We start from the raw sequence: 19,818 nt of genomic DNA, 5'->3' as shown, positions 1-19,818 counted from the left end.
GTGGTTTGGAAGCATTCAAAATATTTTCACTCAAGTTTAATACGGCTTTCAGACATGAGATATTAAAGCCGGTGAGAAGTAAAATGACACTTTCTCTGTCATGCAGTGAGCGCAATAAACACAAGCATCATATTTGTGTAAGCAGCCCCAAGGATCATGCGGTTGGTCATTTGGTCAATTGGTACCGAATTGAGCTTACACATGCCGTGCTTTCTCTCTTTCCTGGTATCTATTTACACATGTTCTTGCCAACCGCGTCAATGCGCATGCTTGGATGTGACATCAATGTTTGTAAAGAGGAAGTATCCCCATATACGTACCAGCATATTCAAAAATGACACTTACCTGGCCATATTTACATGGTGTTGTACCACCATCATAGCAGCAACTACAGAGTAGATTCTTAGCCAGTTCTTTGCTTCTTTTTTTTTTTTTTTACTATTTCGAACAAACCATTTATTTATTTTTTTTTTTGTAATTCCCCTGGAGGCTGCCTTATATACTCCCTTAATCTTTCCCAGTGGCCTTAGTGATCATGAGACTGAGGTTTAGTGAATGACAGAAATTGCAAAAGCTCATTTCAAGCTGCATGTAACTTCAAAACTACATATATGCTGAGAGAGAGAGAGAATGAAGGAAGCAGTGTCTGTTTCAGTTACATTTCTACAAAGTCTTTCTGCAGGATAGTGTGGACTTGCGACCATGGTTTATTGCATGGATGCCATACATTTCTGTGCATACGAAAATGCTCTCTCTCTCACACACACTCACGGAGCTGTTCACTGCATACCTACGTACAGTAGTGTTCAGAATAATAGTAGTGCTATGTGACTAAAAAGATTAATCCAGGTTTTGAGTATATTTCTTATTGTTACATGGGAAACAAGGTACCAGTAGATTCAGTAGATTCTCACAAATCCAACAAGACCAAGCATTCATGATATGCACACTCTTAAGGCTATGAAATTGGGCTATTAGTAAAAAAAATGTAGAAAAGGGGGTGTTCACAATAATAGTAGTGTGGCATTCAGTCAGTGAGTTCGTCAATTTTGTGGAACAAACAGGTGTGAATCACGTGTCCCCTATTTAAGGATGAAGCCAGCACCTGTTGAACATGCTTTTCTCTCTTTGAAAGCCTGAGGAAAATGGGACGTTCAAGACATTGTTCAGAAGAACAGCGTAGTTTGATTAAAAAGTTGACTGGAGAGGGGAAATCTCTCCAATCTCCAGTGCTTTAAAATGGACAAAAAACCAGAGACGCATGGAAGAAAACAGAAAACAACCATCAAAATGGACAGAAGAATAACCAGAATGGCAAAGGCTCACCCATTGTTCAGCTCCAGGATGATCACATGATCACAGACAGTCTGGAGTTACCTGTAAGTGCTGTGACAGTTAGAAGACGCCTGTGTGAAGCTAATTTATTTGCAAGAATCCCCCACAAAGCCCCTCTGTTAAATAAAAGACATGTACAGAAGAGGTTACAATTTGCCAAAGAACACATCAACTGGCCTAAGGAGAAATGGAGGAATATTTTGTGGACTGATGAGAGTAAAATTGTTCTTTTTGGGTCCAAGGGCCGCAGACAGTTTGTGAGACGACCCCCATATTCTGAATTCAAGCCACAGTTCACAGTGAAGACAGTGAAGCATGGTGGTGCAAGCATCATGATATGGGCATGTTTCTCCTACTATGGTGTTGGGCCTATATATCGCATACCAGGTATCATGGATCAGTTTGGATATGTCAAAATACTTGAAGAGGTCATGTTGCCTTATGCTGAAGAGGACATGCCCTTGAAATGGGTGTTTCAACAAGACAATGACCCCAAGCACACTAGTAACCGAGCAAAATCTTGGTTCCAAACCAACAAAATTAATGCCTCGCAGATGTGAAGAAATCATGAAAAACTGTGGTTATACAACTAAATACTAGTTTAGTGATTCACAGCATTGCTAAAAAAGCAGTTTGAACATAATAGTTTTGAGTTTGTACCGTTAACAGCAGATGCTACTATTATTCTGAACACTACTGTAGCTCAACAATATCCTTTGCTGTCTTATTGTTTCATGGCTATATACATCATTTCTGCAGCCTGTTTTGTGTGGATTATATGGCTTGTTTATGGTTTATGTTTTTATTTAAATAAATATTGTGAAACAATTAGAATAGGTTTACATTGTGATTTGGGAAGTTCCTGTGCAGAAAAGCTCTGTCTCTCTAAAAGACAACCACACCTGCTTCTAATTGATCATCAAACCAGCATCTATGCACCGATCCAGCAGGTACCATACACTTAGGGAATAACACTGTTGTGTCTGATGATTTGCGTACGTTCATGCTGGTTATACGGTTGCAAATTGAGCTAAAACGGATATTTGTGACCATATAACAGCATGAACATCCTCAAGTCATTACACACAAGGAGGTTATTCCCATTCTAATCAAATTCCACAGATGATTTTTCTGTAGGTAATTTGGTCGGTGAGGCTTACCGTGAGGCAACGTCGCTCCAACATTGGTCAGGGCGCAGAGTAATCCATCAAATGTGAAAATCCATCAAATCCATCAAAAGTGAAATGGTAATTCTGTATCAGAATCCACATCAATACTTTCGTCACCCATTTCGGCGACGGCATTGATACGCAACTTTCTCTCGCTCTCAGCTAACGGTGCCATTATGACATCTGCGTAGCAGCATGCACGGCCGGTGTTCTGTCGAGATCTGCGTCTCATCGCATAAATCGACAGTTCTGCATCCCGACAATATTGCGCATGTGCAGTTGCGCGGGGGCTGGCCTCTTGACAGGAATGACATCTTGTCAGAACACCGGTCAAGGCGTGGAGTAATACATCCAAATGTGAAAAGGTTGAATATTTTGCCACCGTTACCCCGATATTATACGGTCTGAAATCTCATATGATTAACCAAACAGATTTGCGGAAAAAATGTAATTGGATTAGAATACGAAATATGATACTGGGAAATCATTTTGCTCAGATCTGCTGCATCAAGTTCAACAGATTTTTCACGAGTTTTTCTTATATGCCCCATTTAAATGTTGTGAGATACAAGTGTGGATAGTGTATATTGTTTTGGACAACAATCTGGAGTGGATGGACTGGGGGTGCACCAGTACACCATCAAGATATCAAGACTGTTCAGATCATGGTTCATTACTGTTCATACTACATGTTAACATATAACAAAAGACTTTCACCAAGTTTAAAAGACATCCTGAATAACCTAAAATCAATAAATCTATCTAAGCAGCAGAAAGTACAACCACATTACACCCATTTTGGCATCCCTTCACTGGCTTCCTGTCCCAGTGAGATCAGATTTTAAGGTTCTGCTACTAAACTATAAAATTATTCATGGACTGGCACCTCCCTACCTAGCTGACCTAATTAAACCTTACGTACCGGCTTTACGTTCTCAGGGTGCAGGACTACTTTGTGTCCCTAAGGTGAATAAGAAGTCTGCGGGTCACAGAGCTTTCTCTTATCATCCCCCTGTTCTGTGGAATGATCTCCCTGCGTCAATAAAACAGCCAGATTCTGTGGAGACTTTCAAGTCCAGACTTTAGACGCACTTATTTTCCCTTTCATATGGCTAGCATACTGGCATAGTATGTTACTATGCTTTTTACTCTTTTAATTAATTTTATTAGTAATTGGAGCGGGCCGCAGCCTCAACTTTACCTAAATTCTGGGTCTTTTAGTGAGGTTTAGGGCGAGTGGCCAGCGATCACCTTAGTATTCTGTTTTTTTGTTGCTCAATGCTGACAAATTACACTATTTTTTGTTTTTCTGATGCTTGATTCTGCTTTTTTCTTTTCTCTCTGTTTGAGATGTGGTTCCATCGAGAGATGGGTGTGGCATCTGTTCCGGAAACCATCCTGTGCACCTTAGTATTTCTTCTGTTTTTCCTGTTGTTTAATGCTGGCAAATTCTACAGTATTTCTTGTCTTTCTGATGCCTGATTCTATTTTTTCTCTCTGTTAAAGGTGCAGCTCCATCCAGAGATGGGAGTTGTATTCGTGTTGGCGATCCTCCTGTCCTGTGCGCCAACAGCATTTCTTGTACATTCGTCCGTGAATTGTTCTGTGAATTGTTCTGTAATTTATCTTTGTAGCATGGCCCAAGCAGAGGGTCACCCCTTTGAGTCTGGTCTGCTTGAGGTTTCTTCCTCAGAGGGAGTTTTTCCTTACCACTGTTGCTCTGGGGGTTGGTAAGGTTAGACCTTACCTGTGTGAAGCGCTTTGAGGCAACTCTGTTGTGATTTGGCGCTGTATAAATGAAAATAAATTGAAATATCTATCTATCTATCTATCTATCTATCTATCTATCTATCTATCTATCTATCTATCTATCTATCTATCTATCTATCTATCTATCTATCTATCTATCTATCTATCTATCTATCTATCTATCTATCTATCTATCACTCACCAGCCACTTTATTAAGTACACCTGTTCAATTGCTTGTTAACACAAATAACTAATCAGCCAATTACATGGCAGCAACTCAATACATTTAGATGTTTAGAGGTGGTGAAGATGACTTTCTGAAGTTCAAACTGAGCATCAGAATGGGGAAGAAAGGGGATTTAAGTGACTTTGATTGTGACATGGTTGTTGGTGCCTGATGGGCTGGTGTGAGTATTTCAGAAACTGCTGAGTTCAATATTTACTATTTACTCACTGGGTTTTCATTGGTATACAGGCTTTTCCAAAGCCTAAGAAAAAAGGATTTATTGCAAAGAATGCAATTGTAAAAGTTGAGTACAACACTCACAGTTTTAGGTGCTAATATGACTATAAATATTATATGACTAGAGTTGTAAAAACTGAATGTAACCTTTAATATCCATTTTGAAGACACCTGGTGAAAAGGTGTATAACACAAATCCATTAAATTAACTTCATGCCATGAAGCTATATTTTCACTTCCATAGAGGCAACAGTAAGCATGTGAACGGCCCTGATGGATGTTTAATTCTGTGCAGAGCAGGAGCAGGACCAGAGTGGCAGGCGGAGGTGTGGATATTGACCAACACCAGACCACAGATAAAAGAGTCCAGCCTGTCGGCTGTCCTTCATTAGGACTTGTCCGGGATGCAGCTGGATGTACTTACCTTTAATAGTGCTGATAATTAGCCCTGCCATTCTATATTCTACCCACATAAACACACTGCCACTCACACGCACACACAGCGCAGTTTATTACTTGGAAGGGAATCATTATCAGGGATAATTTGAAAGCAATTTTGAGGCTCACCTATTACCTCTGTTTTGGTTCCTCCTGGTCATTAGTGGAGCTGTCAGGAAGATTGAATATTACACATTTAGAGGGGGGTCCCTGACTCCAGGTGTCAAGAGAGGTTAGGAAGAGCAAATGCAATGACAGAACATCACACATAAAGCCGCGGCCTGTCCCCTGCGCATACGTTTGTTTTTTTCTTGCTGAAAAATGAGTTTGGTTAGTAATTTTGATGGTTTGTGTATTTATGACCGGCAGGATGATTCAGACCGGGATAATCCTGTTCTGGGCAAGTCTCATCCAGTTGTGCGAGAAATGCGTAAGGAAGAGAAACAAGGCAAGGAATAATTATTTTTCAGGAGATGCGCTGAAGAGGATGTGGAATACCAATAAAGGCCCCAATTATGAACATGAGGCATGTCCATTGTCTGTGGAAGACTTCCTCTTTGCCAGATTAATTATGGAGCTGCCTTTTACCTGCTGGTTTTATTAAACCTTTTCATGTCTCAACTTCCATCTAGTCTTTGAGCATTAATATGCAGATCAAAAAAAAAAAAAGGACAGATAGATTTTTCTCTGGCAAACAGGGAGGTCATGCTTCATATTAGCATATTACTAATCTACATAAAATTGCTCCAAAGACATCGTCTTGTTAGCATCACAGCTCTGGGTGCAATTTCACTTCGACTCAACTATGAAAAGGTTGAGCGAGCTTGTTATTGTAAATGTAACACTATTAACTTTACATTGGAACATTCCATGCTATACGCTTGTATATATTAGCTTATTATGGTGGTGTGTTCACGGTTTGTGATTTACAGCTCGTGCAGATATCAGATGGTTCAAAGTATTAAAAGTAAAACTGAAAGACATGCAGGGACATCTGCGCCAGTTTGCGGAGCCTTGTTGGGAGACATGAGTGAAACAGGCAGCGCTAACCCCGTGAATAATCTCCCGGAGTGTTGTTGATATTTACGAGCTGAATGCAAATGCCATCGCCTCTACGGATCATCTTTTCTCCCCTCATGCCTGCTGTGGTTCGTCTGTTTTGTATTCTCTCAACACTGTAAGGTAAAGCCAGAGAAAATTAAATCATGAAATCATTAGTGAGAAAGGTCAGAGCATAAATATTTCATAATCTGATATTTTCTATGTAAGACTGAGTTTATGCATAGTAAGGTTGTATAAGTACAGAAATTTCAGGCCCTAGTGTAGCTTTTTGTTGATGGCAGAAACCATCACTGGAAAATTCCGCTGCACGTCCAGAGTGTGACCACTGAGTTTGGACAATGAGCAATGAAAAAGTGAAACGACTGCAACTTTTGGTGGAGAATTTGGACCAGCTGTCCTGCATAAGTTAATCCTTTTTACCACTTCACGCGGATCAATAAAGGTGCCATACCTGCTGGTCCAGCTAATAAAATGGCCGGGTAACCCAAGTCTTGGCGGTGCGTCCTGCAGAGCTGAGGCCCACTAGTCTGCGCGCTCTGGCCCTCCACACCCTTCCATTTCTTAATGATCAGGATTAGAGTGGCCGGGGGCCTCTACTGTAGGAGGAAGCAGCTGCTTCCATGCTCATTATAACCTCACAGCTCCATAGAGTGGTAACAGCTGGAACACACGTTTCAGAGGGAGCGAGCTGGGATTCTATGAAGATCTCATGTGGCAATAAGCATTCCACAATCGCCAGTGAGCCATGACATCGCATGACAAGCAGACTGACTGATGCATTAACTGAGTTATTTGAAAAGGTGTTGTCTAATTTGGTGTTATGACACCCACACGATCTGGAAGTGTGTCAGAATAACTATGGATCACTTTCATCATAACCCAACCTTGTTTGATGGATTTGATTTATACTGTCACTTCATCGAGTGATTTAATCATCATAGTAAATGTTATCAGCACCAAAGTTTATCTGCTGGTGATTGTCACAACATGATGAGGTGAGCTAATGAAAGCAATGGTGGAGTAGAATGATAAGACTTCTGCAGTCAGTGTCAAATAATACTTTAATGGCTTGATTGTCCTTTGCATTTATAATGGGACCGGGTTTGTCTGCAGTGGTTTGATAAAGTGGTACAATGTCCAATATTGCCAACTGCTACATGTAAAACCTGAGCTGAAAAACAGTAGTAATATAAATGCAGCGACAGCAGCAGGGATCAGTTTGGCATATAGGTATTAACACTATACCATGTCTCAAGGACTTGCTCTGCCTTATGTCTTTAATTTAGTTGTCAAATTATGAGCAAAATAGAAATTCCTCTACGGTGCATCCACTAAGTATTCACAGCGCTTCACCTTTTCCACATTTTGTTATTGAAATTCAACACACAATACCCCATAAGTTTTTTTTTGAGATTTTTGCAAATTTATTAAAAACAATGTGAAAAATTTTTTTTTTAGATTTTTGCAAATTTATTAAAAACAACAACAACAACAACAACAAAAAAAAATCTAAGAAATCACATGGTCATAAGTATTCACAGTCTTTGCCATGAAACTCAAAATTGAGCTCAGGTCCATCCTGTTTCCACTGATCATCCTTGAGATGTTTCTAGAGCTTAACTGGAGTCTGCCTGTGTCTAAGTTCAGTTGATTGGACATATAAGGTCCCACAGTTGACAGTGCAGGTCAGAGCACAAACCAAGCATGTAGTCAAAGGAATTGTCTGTAGACCTCTGAGACAGGATTGTCTTGAGGCACAAATCTGAGGAAGGGTACAGAAACATTTCTGCTGCTTTGAAGGTCCCAATGAGCACAGCGGCCTACATCATCCATAAATGGAAGAAGTTCAGATCCACCAGGACTCTTCCTAGAGCTGGCTGCTGTGGGGATGCTTTTCAGTGGCAGGAACTGGGAGACTAGTCAGGATTGAGGGAAAGATGAATGCAGCAATGTACACAGACATCCTGGATGAAAATCTGCTCCAGAGCGCTCTTGACCTCAGACTGGGGAGACTGTTCATCTTTCAGCAGGACAATCACCCTAAGCACACAGCCAAGATATCAACGGAGTGGCTTCAGGACAACTCTGAGTGGCCCAGCCAGAGCCCAGACCTGAATCTGATTGAACATCTCTGGAGAGATCTAAAAATGGCTGTGCACTGATGCTCCCCATCCAACCTGATGGAGCTTGAGCAGTTCTGCAAAAAGGAATGGGCAAAACTGTCCAAAGATAGTTGCACCAAGCTTGTGGCATCATATTCAAGACTTGAGGCTGTTAACTACTGCCAAAGGTGCATCAACAAAGTACTGAGCAAAGGGTGTGAACACTTAAGTATGTGTGATTTCTTATTTTTTTTAATTTTTAATAAATTTTCAACAATTAAAAAATAAAAACGTTTTTCATGTTGGCGTTATTGCTTGCTGTGAGTAGATTTTGTGGGAAAAACAATGACTTTACTCCATTTTGGAATAAGGCTGTAACATAACAAAACATGGAAGCGCTGTGAAGGGAGGTCATGCTTCATATTAGCATATTACTAATCTACATAAAATTGCTTTGTCAAAAAATGAAATACTTACATGCCAGTGATAAAAACAGCATAATTCCCCTCCAGTTCCAAGTACCCACTTTGGAAAGAAAGCAGATTTTAGGCTTCAGATACTCAGACACCTTGTGTTTCTATTTGCTCCAATAAGGTTTTGCTTTCTAAAAATGCATGCAAATCCACGTTTTTGACCTTTGACCCAATCACATTACCTTCTCACTGTATCTGAGGCTATAGAGCTATTTCCTCACAACCAAATGGTCAAAAATATTTAACTTTTGGTACTGTTGAAATGGCTTTTTTTGTACCTCAGTAACCACTGAGAGTAGACAGTGGGTTTGGGAGTTAAAAAACTCAAGGACCTCAATGTTCTATTTAGACCAATTAAACATATTTCCCGAAAATGGCCAGAAATGCCGATTTTGACATTTGGCCTCAATATAATGGCCAATCCCTGTATCTAAGTGACCACAGAAAGCCCACATTAGTACTTTTCTCCAATTAGCCTTTCTTTTTCCCTGAAAATGACTGAAAATGTTCTGGTTTTCCTGATGAAATGGCCCCTTGCTGTATTTCATTAACAGGTCAATAAAGCTGTTTCACTGAACACAGTGATATAGCCTTGTGTATTTTCCATCTCATGGTGATGTAATGTATGTGACACTAAAAACAATATGCAAGCAGTCCAAAAATCCACTTTGGGGTCAGCTTGTGACATAGCAGGTTGTGCACCATAGAAGGAATTTATCTGGTTTAACATTCACACTCAAATTTTCTTAAATGTCTGTAGAAATTGAGTTTGCTCCCATTTAAGTTCTCTAAGAGGTCCATTTTCTCACTGCCAGAAGCATCACAACCCTCCTGCTGAGAGAATGTGAAATATCCCTGCCGGCTGGCAAGGCCAAGGCCGGGGGCTGAGGCGCGACAGACTCTGTAAATTACCCAACACCTCGCCTTCTGTAATTCTCCACTAATTGTCTGGAAGGCTCTGCATTCAGGTGTGGAATATTACTGACCGAGTGGTGTACTGAAATTCCACTGCTATGCTCCCCGGGGTCACATTCACAACATCCAGCTCTGCAGAGCTGGGAATCCAGAGTTTAGCCTTCTGCATGAGGTAATGAAGAGCCGAACGCATCCGCGGGAGATTCTCCTCCACTGCACGGAGGCAGTGGCACCTTTGGGCCTATTATCGCTGCATCGCTGTGACAGGTACAGACATTTCACAGGCAGACAGCCTGAACTTTCATTACAGGGCACCTCGGAGGAGGCGCAGGAATCATAACAAGGACTTTTATGTTCCTGCATTCGTTCTATCACGGCTGACACTGCGCTCGGTAAAGGGATAAAAGAACAAAATGAAACGGGGGCAACAGAAAAAAAAAAACAGATGCAAAAAGAAACTATCAAAACGAAAAGAGAAGGTAAGAACACCAGAAAAGAGCTGGTTTTGCATGATAAAGTAGCACATAACAAAAGCTCCACAGCAGGCTCAAATCAACTCCATAGTGCACCTCCTTTCCATTGTTCCCATACTTTTCCAATGTATGGGCACCATGTGGGTACGCATACATTCTATAGCACAAACTCCCTTATGATGGCTAATGAAGTTGACGCAGGGCTTTCTGCTATTCACAACTTGAGGCTTGAGTTACTTTGTCGGGCTGATGTAAGCAGGCAAACTGTGATTCCACCGATCAAGCCCTGAAACGGCTGTCCCCCTCTGTGGGAATCTTCTGACTACGCCTGCCTTTGATTTCCAAAACCCCATCTCTGTTTCCTACATCAACCCCCTAACAGTTTACAGCAGATCCTTGGCTCCTCGGTGTGGATGTTCCTCACAGCTGTGAAAGAGAAAGACACAGAAAAAGCGAGAAAGGCGAGGCTAAGCTAAAGCTCATTATGCCGCTTGCTTACAGGCGTTTTGTGGATATTCTATTAGCCATATCTAAAGTGTAATTGTACCATGGGGTGGGGGGTGGGGGGGGTGTTGTCGGGGTGCCAAGCTTTCTTTCGGCGACTAGCGAAGTGTGGTAATCTCACACACCATCTCATTACAGTTTAAACCCCCAGCAGCTGCTCGCATTAGACTTTTATTACACGCTGCCGCTCACAGCTGTGCTGGCATAGCCCAGAACAGGATGGTGAGAGATGGGAACAAAGACAGACAAACACAAGGATTCCAGTGCAACATTTGGCTCCCATCAAAAAGTGGAAATATCGAAGCAGAGCGTTGTAATGACCCTAACAGCCTCTCAGTGTGATAACTCTGCGCCCGCTATCCCAGACCCTAAACCCAGGCCAAGGACAGTCACACAGATGGGCCAAGTCAAACCACGTCAGATTGGGATTCAATCAAAACTGCCAGAATAGTGGTCATGCAAAGGCATCACGCAGTGACGGCTTTCACAGACATTTGCCTCATTCTGAGCACAGCATGGGGCCTTGGTATTCTTTCTCTTAGTTTTCAGGAAACTGTAAAAGCATTTGTGTTGCTTTTACACTCGTGGACATAAATTAACTCACAGCTTAGCAAAAAACTTCCAAACTCTGTTTACCCCTGCTTGGCAGATTCTGTTTTACCAAAGAATGTTTGTGTTCAGTGAGAATGTCTACTTTATTTGCACAAAAACTGTTAGACTGATAGACTGCACTGGCGTCTATTCACTGTCTTCCTGTGAATGTAGGACCGAGACTTAGGAGGTTCTATATGGTTATATACCCTCTTATTTTACAGAATGTATCACGCGTTATATGGCCTCTCCTGCCCTGTGGTCTCAGGACGCAGGCTTAATTTGTGATCCTCAGATTAAGAAGAAGTCAATGGGTTGGAGAGCTTTTACTTGTCATGCTCCTACTTTGTGTAACAGTCTACCTGAACATCCACTTCTGTTTAAGCTGTTACAGCACAAGTCTAAGAACATATTTGTTTTGTATTCCTTACAAATTGTAAAGGACTTTAAATTATTTTAACTAAATATTGTTCAGTTTATATATATACGAGGTCTATTAGAAAAGAAACCGACAGTTTTATAAAAAAAAAAACTATATGGATTTCAATCACGTGCGATTACACCAGACATGCTTGAACCCTCGTGCGCATGCGTGAGTATTTTCACGCGTCAGTGACGTCATTCGCCTGTGGGCAGGCTTTGACTGAGCACTGGTCCAGCCCTCTGGGCTGAAATCATTTGTCTGAGACGCTGCTGGAGACGGCGCGCGTTGCTTTATCAACATTTTTTCAGGACCTGTGAGGGATATCTGAGTGGACACTATTCGAGAAATTCTGCTGGTTTTCGGTGAAAAGTTTAACGGCTGATGAGAGGTTGTGGAGTTTCTTTCGCTTTAAGGACAGCTCACAAAGCGGATCGGCGCAGTGCGGTCGGAGGTGGCATCCGTCTGGCTGTTTCGAGCTGAAAACATCCTAATTTAAGGCTCTGTTTACCCAGGACGTCGTCAGAGAACAGAGAAGTTTCAGAAAAAGTCGGCATGAGGAGTTTATGTGGACATTCCACTGTTAAAGGAGATTTTGTAATGAAACAACGTGCGGGCAAATTTGCCGAGTTGGTTCCGTGACGACGACGCAAATCCGTCTGCGCTGCGACAGGAAAAACACCTCCGTGTTGAAAACCATTTGTAAAATTCAGGCGGCTTTTGATGGCTTTCAACAAGTGAGTATCTGAGAAATTGTTTAACAGCTGGGCATGTTCCAACTTGTCCGTTAAGGTTTCCAACGGAGGTGTTTTTCCTGTCGCGACCCCCCGCGGTCGGGTCCAGCCCAACATGCGAATCTGCCCGCACGTTCTTTCATTACAAAATCTCCTTTAACAGTGGAATGTCCGCATAAACTCCTCATGCCGACTTCTTCTGAAACTTCTCTGTTCTCTGACGACGACCTGGGTGAACAGAGCCTGAAATGTGGAAGTTTTCAGCTTGAAACAGTGAGACGACGACGCCTCGGAGCGCAGATCGCCATCAGGCGCCGTGGGCCGTCCTTAAAGCAACACTTACAGACTAAAATCTCTCATCAGCCATTAAAATTTTTACCGAAAACCAGCTGAATTTATCGAATGGTGTCCACTCAGTTGTGCCTTACAGTTTTTGAAAAAAATTTTATCAAACAAAGCAGCAGTCTCTGAGCCATTCCTAAACAATGAAAAAATTGACGAGAGGGTGGGTGACTCCTCACTCAAAGACTGCCCACAGGCGAATGACGTAACCAACAGGCGTGAAAAAACTCTCGCATGCCCACGAGGGTTCAAGCATGTCTGATGTAATCACACGTGATTCAAATCCATATGTTTTTTGAAAAAAATAATAAGGTCGGATACTTTTATAACAGACCTCGTAGAGTAAACAAAACACAATTAAACATCCATCACAGCAAAGTATTTTTAATTTTGTGTACTGATGTTGGCAAAATTCACTGACATTGTTTGTGATGTTTGGCCTTTTTACCCTAAATATCTGGATAACTGCCTCCTCCCAATACAGCACAACACACAAGTTACATTAAGAAAATGGATTAAATGATATCATATTTGAAAGTTCTCATGTTATCACCAGTAATAATATGTATGATGCTGCTGCACTGAATATGGGGTTCCTCAAGGTTCTGGTTTTGGTCATTTTCTATCTGTGCTGCCACTGGTTCTTTTAATAAAATGTTTTAATATATCTTGTCACTTTATTGTTGACAACATGCAGCTGTACTCACCTATAAAATATCAAACACTTATCCCTCTAAAATCAGTCAATCAAAAAAAAAAACAAACAAACAAACAAACAAACAACCCAAAAAAAATTAGGTATCACATCTGAGAAGAGATTCATTTCATTCTTTGTTCAAGTGCTGAGCAATTAAGAAAATCATTGCTTGTTGGATGTGTGTTGAATTTTATAATATTTATATTTGCAGGATGTCAAATTCTAGATGAAGGTGAAAGAAGACTGTAGATTTGCTGACTTTACCACATTTAATGAAAAAAAATCAACATGGACTTACTTCCCCTCACTTTGGCATTCTGATGAGTTTACCATCTTGCTTTCAGGCCCTTTCCTGCTTAACATCATTCTTTGAACTCTGTCAAGCATAGTATGTCTGAAAATGTGTTTAAAATAAGTATGGTATTTGAAATACAAAATAGTATTTGTCTTTGATGGAGGTTTCAAAATTGGATTGTAATTTATATGTAGATCCTTTGGTTTTCTGCATTTCTGTGTTTTAAAACTACTGAAAGTGCTTTCCATCAGTGAGGTCTTAGCGAACTTAAATGCACAAGCAAAGAATACATTATTTTTTCATCATTACTAGAATATTTGATATAAATAAAAAGCATGTTGGTCAGGTCTGTGAAATGTCTCATATAGTAAAAAAATATTGAATGTGTCTTTATATCAGCTTCAGAGTACTGAGAAGAGGAACACTGCAGTTCTCAATCACAGTCTATTTTAGCATTTAATGATGCATCTTTTGAATAAGCGTGTCAGTAAACTATAAGGTCTAATTAGATTTTGTAGACAAGTATTTTTAAAATACAAAAAAATGTTTTGATATATTTTATGGTGAAGATACTTTGTAGTATATTATGATAGACTTGCAATTTGGATATCTTGTGAATTAGACTATATTTTGGTGCATTTTTTAAAATAATCTCTGTTTAGCCAATTTCCACTATTTACATACGAGGTCTGTCCGTAAAGTATAGGTCCTTTTTATTTTTTTCAAAAACTATATGGATTTCATTCATATGTTTTTACGTCAGACATGCTTGAACCCTCGTGCGCATGCGTGAGTTTTTCCATGCCTGTCGGTGATGTCATTCGCCTGTGAGCACTCCTTGTGGGAGGAGTCGTCCAGCCCCTCGTCGGAATTCCTTTGTCTGAGAAGTTGCTGAGAGACTGGCGCTTTGTTTGATCAAAATTTTTTCTAAACCTGTGAGACACATCGAAGTGGACATGGTTCGAAAAATTAAGCTGGTCTTCAGTGAAAATTTTAACAGCTGATGAGAGATTTTGAGGTGATACTGTCGCTTTAAGGACTTTTCACGGTGTGAGATGTCGCGCAGCGCTCTCAGGCGCCGTCATCAGCCTGTTTCAAGCTTAAAACCTCCACATTTCAGGCTCTATTGATCCAGGACATCGTGAGAGAACAGAGAAGTTTCAGAAGAAGTCGGTTTCAGCATTTTATCCGGATATTCCACTGTTAAAGGAGATTTTTTTAATGAAAGACGTGCGGGCGGATTGCAGCGTCGGCTCGCAGCCGCCGCGACGCTCCGCCACAGGAAAAACACCTCTGTTGGAAGCCTTGAGGACACGTTGGAACATCTCCAGCTGATAAACAATTTCTCATATACTCACTCCACTGAAAGCCATCAAAAGCCAACTGGATTTTACAAATGGTTATCAACACGGAGGTGTTTTCCTGTGCCGCCGCGCCACGTCGGCTGCGTCCCGACGCGCGGACCCGTCCGCACGTCTTTCATTAAAAAAATCTCCTTTAACAGTGTAATATCCGGATAAAATGCTGAAACCGACTTCTTCTGAAACTTCTCTGTTCTCTCACGACGTCCTGGATCAATAGAGCCTGAAATGTGGAGGTTTTAAGCTTGAAACAGGCTGATGACGCTGCCTGAGAGCGCTGCACGACGTCTCGCACCGTGAAAAGTCCTTAAAGCGACAGAATCACTTCAAAATCTCTCATCAGCTGTTAAAATTTTCACTGAAAACCAGCTTAATTTTTCAAACCATGTCCACTTCGATGTGTCTCACAGGTTTAGAAAAAATTTTGATCAAACAAAGCGCCAGTCTCTCAGCAACTTCTCAGACAAAGGAATTCCGACGAGGGGCTGGACGACTCCTCCCACAAGGAGTGCTCACAGGCGAATGACGTCACCGACAGGCATGGAAAAACTCACGCATGCGCACGAGGGTGCAAGCATGTCTGACGTAAAAACATATGAATGAAATCCATATAGTTTTTGAAAAAAAATAAAAAGGACCTATACTTTACGGACAGCCCTCGTACATTAAATGCTTTTTAAAGCCCATTGTTAATTATTAGATTTCTCATAATTAGAAAACACTGAGATATGACAAAAGTTACAGGCTGTATTTGCAACAAATTTCTTTTGCTTTTAACAAAAGACTAAACATGGAACTAGTGTGTTGCCTGTGGTTCTTGATTGGGTAGTGTTTACGTAGATAAATTACATTTTTCAAGGGTGGTAATAAATTATTCATAAGTTTCTATAATGATTTTATCTAAAAGTGCAGGAAATTAAAATGAGAAAGTTTTGTGATTAATTGTATTTATTATTTGACACATTTAGTTGATGTCATGTTTTATAAGTGGCAAGGTTGAGATATCTCCTTTGTTCAGAACTTGTCTGGTTACCAGGGACTGATTAATGGTGATATCAATGTTCATTGTTCACTGTTGTTACCTCAGCTCCCTAATTTCCCCAAAAATTTTGACCCAAAATACATAAGCATACAAACCAGCTCTCCCCAGTTTCTCTGAGAAAGTTACACACACGTACACAGACACCACTTTGTTTTTAACATATAGATAACAACATAAAAATTGTAAGACTGTGGATTTCTTAGTAGAAACAGGTTTCCACATTATTGTTTCCACATTATTCATCAGTGCTGCACAATTCAGCTAAACAGCTAACAGCTAATTAGCGAAGTTCAGTTTTTGTTTTGGTTTTGTTTTGTGTTTTATTTTTGTGTGTGTAGCAGATTACCTTTTCAGCTAACTTTGAAAATCTTTACAGGACCAATTAACAAAATTGAGTTCTGCTCAGTGACTTCAGCAAACCTTTTTTTGTAAAAGTTTTTAAATTGCCTAACACCTTTTTAAATCCTAAAATCACATTTTTTTTTTCCCGTTAGCACTTATATACAAATCAGTAAGCAAAAGTGACACAATGCACAAAGACAATAAAGATGCCTCAAGAAGCATAGGTTCAAGCCAGAAAAGTGCATTAATTACATTAATGAAATAGTTTTCATGTGTATTTTTATTTTTTAGTATTTCTTATTTAATACTTTCTCCACTGCAAATAAACTATCTTCAGTGGCAAGTACTGTTTATTTAAATGTATATGTACATCTTAATAATCATCTGCTCATTGCATGAACCTTTTTGGAAACTTCCATGTTTACATTTCAACATATTAAAATTTCAGCTTTTTAGGTCTGTTTATTGGGGTCTAAAAGGCAAAAATCCAGGCTAAAGCTAAAATCATATCATTAAAGCTAGTAGAGCTTTAGCCAAATGTTTTAGCTGTTTATTTGGTTTAGTATTATCATAGTTAACTTTTCAGTTAGCGGATATTGAAGCTAATGTTTAGGTTAGCTTTGCTGCTATGCTGTTATTCATACTACAGACACACACATGGAATTATCTTGGGCATAATCTTCAAAACCAACTGTAAATATGAGGAAATCTGTTTTTTGTGTAGCACCAAAAGCAGATTGTTATCAGCTTCACAGCTTGTACAACTGTTCGTTCACATTATTCAGGGTTTTCATGTATCCCATAATTCTTTGCGTGCCAGAGAGTTGCTGCAGTCAAAACAATATAGAGAATCCACATGATGACAATTGTAAATGAATATTATACTACAAAAATGTAATTTTTTATGCTTTTCATCACATTAGTAAGAGATTGCGTGCATGATACCCTGAAAACTTAAATTATAACAAATAATCCGTGTTTGCTACGTTTAATATGTGTGGAATTTAATAAGAGCAAACCGAATTTCAGACATATTATATATATTAGTCTGGAACAAAGAGGACAAACAGTGTTGTAAAGGACAATATTCAAGACGTTAAAGAGCAAACTTCACTTTCCCCCAGAACGACATGATCAGGAGGCGATTGTAGCTCACAGCAGCTCCCATTGAAAATAATGGAGAGACAGCCTGTGATTCTCGCATGTTTACATAAAACAAACACAATAACGTCTATAAACCCAGAGAATATATTCACGAGAGTTTTAGGCACAATATAAAAATAGATTTATGTTGCGATGTTAATGGTGTTGTCCGTGTGCAGCGGTTAAAGTGCAGCGTGATCAGAACGTCTCAATGCAGTTCTCAATGGTACTGAGATCTCGCAGCGCGGCGACCTCTCTGAGGTTTTGCGGGATTTGAAACCTGAAAAGCCTCAATTATGTGCACTGCCCTCATTATGTACATGCACGCACCTACTGTACGTGTGTGAGATTGTGTGCTCGTTTGCCCGTACGTCTCACCTTGACTTCTGCGTGACTATAGCATACTTTCAAAGGACGTTGGGACACGAAGCCCAGCTGGGGTGGGAGATGAGGCACAGCTGGGGATAATTAAACCCAGCACTGTCTCTACGCTGAGCAGCCAGGCTGGCCCCGCGTCCCCCAGACAGAGCAGCATGGAACTGACTGCACAACACTCTCTGTTAACTGTGTTCTTGGATCAGAGGAACGGCACCAATCCGACAGCGACTCAGCAGTGGAAACATGTCTGGATGAAAACCCAAACACACAGCTTGACTTGGTTGTTATTTCCTAAATTAACACTACTTTGTAATGCCACTCATCCCCTCTCGTCTGCACGTTGCAGTGGTAGACATTGTTCTAGTGGAGGCATCTGACAAGATAATTGGCCGGCACGCTGATAACACGAAGGTTAACTGTGTTGGACCCTGCCAAGTTTACCAGGTCTAGATTTGCTTTGGCTCTGTGTGGAGTGTGGAATGTGGCCATATCACAGCCAGGGCTTGCCCACATCAAGCTGCGGCTGGGGTTTGTCTCATTTGAGGAATGTTTTTTCCTGTTTCTCCTCCAAAAAGCCTGATTAATTTACTGTGGCACTGCTCTCTGCCTCTGCTGAGTTGGTTCAGTATCACTGGAAATGAGAAGGTTTACTTTGGATGTTGTATTAGAAAAGTGAAACCCTCTCCGGATTGTTCAAATATCTCTTAAAAAACCTGTGCGGCGTGCCAACTTAAACAGTTTTAGACCGAATGAACTGACCTGTCCTGCATTTAAAGACCCTATACTTGGTGTGCTGATAAAACAGCCCTTTCCAAGAACCATCAAACTCCTCACCGTTGCCAGATCTGTCAAGGTGAATGACCTGGTGTGCAAAATTGTAATGTGATGAATTGGGAAAAGCCAGGGAGGCTGGCTGCGCCTGCGGTTATCTGCATGGTCTGCACTGTCGAATAAGTTAGACATCTGATTTGAAAGCCATTGTGTCGGCTCATTAATGATGCTGTTAATGGCGTCCTCCATCACACAGGAATCACTATGTTGTCGCACAAGCAGTCAATACAGGCAGCATTTCACCGGCGTTATTAAGTTACACTTTACTGGTCTGTAAAATTTGACTGCAGACATTTTATTTGCCACTTCCTGATAGCTGTGCTTGAAATATGGGCAACACCGAGCATGTAGGGGCATCTATCTCTTCAGTGTGAGCTTATCTTACAGTCTCACTGGGCTGTAAATAATGCCTGAACCACAAGTGGGCCACTCACTCCGCGGCAGTTTTCACTTGTGTCATCTTCACCATAGGAAAGCGCGAGCAAGACCAATCAGAGGTCATTAGCTGTGATTATGTCTCTCTGATTACGGCCTCACTGGGTGGTCACAATGTGTAATGTCTCTTCATCACAGTGTATCCATTACAGTAAAGTGCAGTGAAGACAGCACTTCACTTTTTCCACATTTTATGTTACAGACTTGTTCCAAAATGAGTAAATTAATTTTTTCCCTCGAAAATTCTACTCACAACACCCCATAATGACAACATGAAGGAAGTTTTTTAATTCATACAAATTCACTAAAAATAAATAACTAAGAAATCACATGGACGTAAGTATTCACACCATTTGCTCAATACTTTGTTGATGCACCTTTGACAGCAATTACGGCCTTGTGTCTTCTTGAATATGATGCCACAAGCTTGGCACACCTGTCTTTGGACAGTTTTGCCCATTCTTCTTTTCAGCACCTCTCAAGCTCCATCATGTTGGATGGGGAGCATCCCTCCACAATCGC

The sequence above is a fragment of the Thalassophryne amazonica genome, chromosome 11 (genome assembly GCF_902500255.1).
Source record: "Thalassophryne amazonica chromosome 11, fThaAma1.1, whole genome shotgun sequence".
In the NCBI taxonomy this organism is placed as follows: domain Eukaryota; kingdom Metazoa; phylum Chordata; class Actinopteri; order Batrachoidiformes; family Batrachoididae; genus Thalassophryne; species Thalassophryne amazonica.
The sequence above is the reverse complement of the archived record's forward strand: the minus strand, read 5'-3'. Positions refer to the sequence as shown.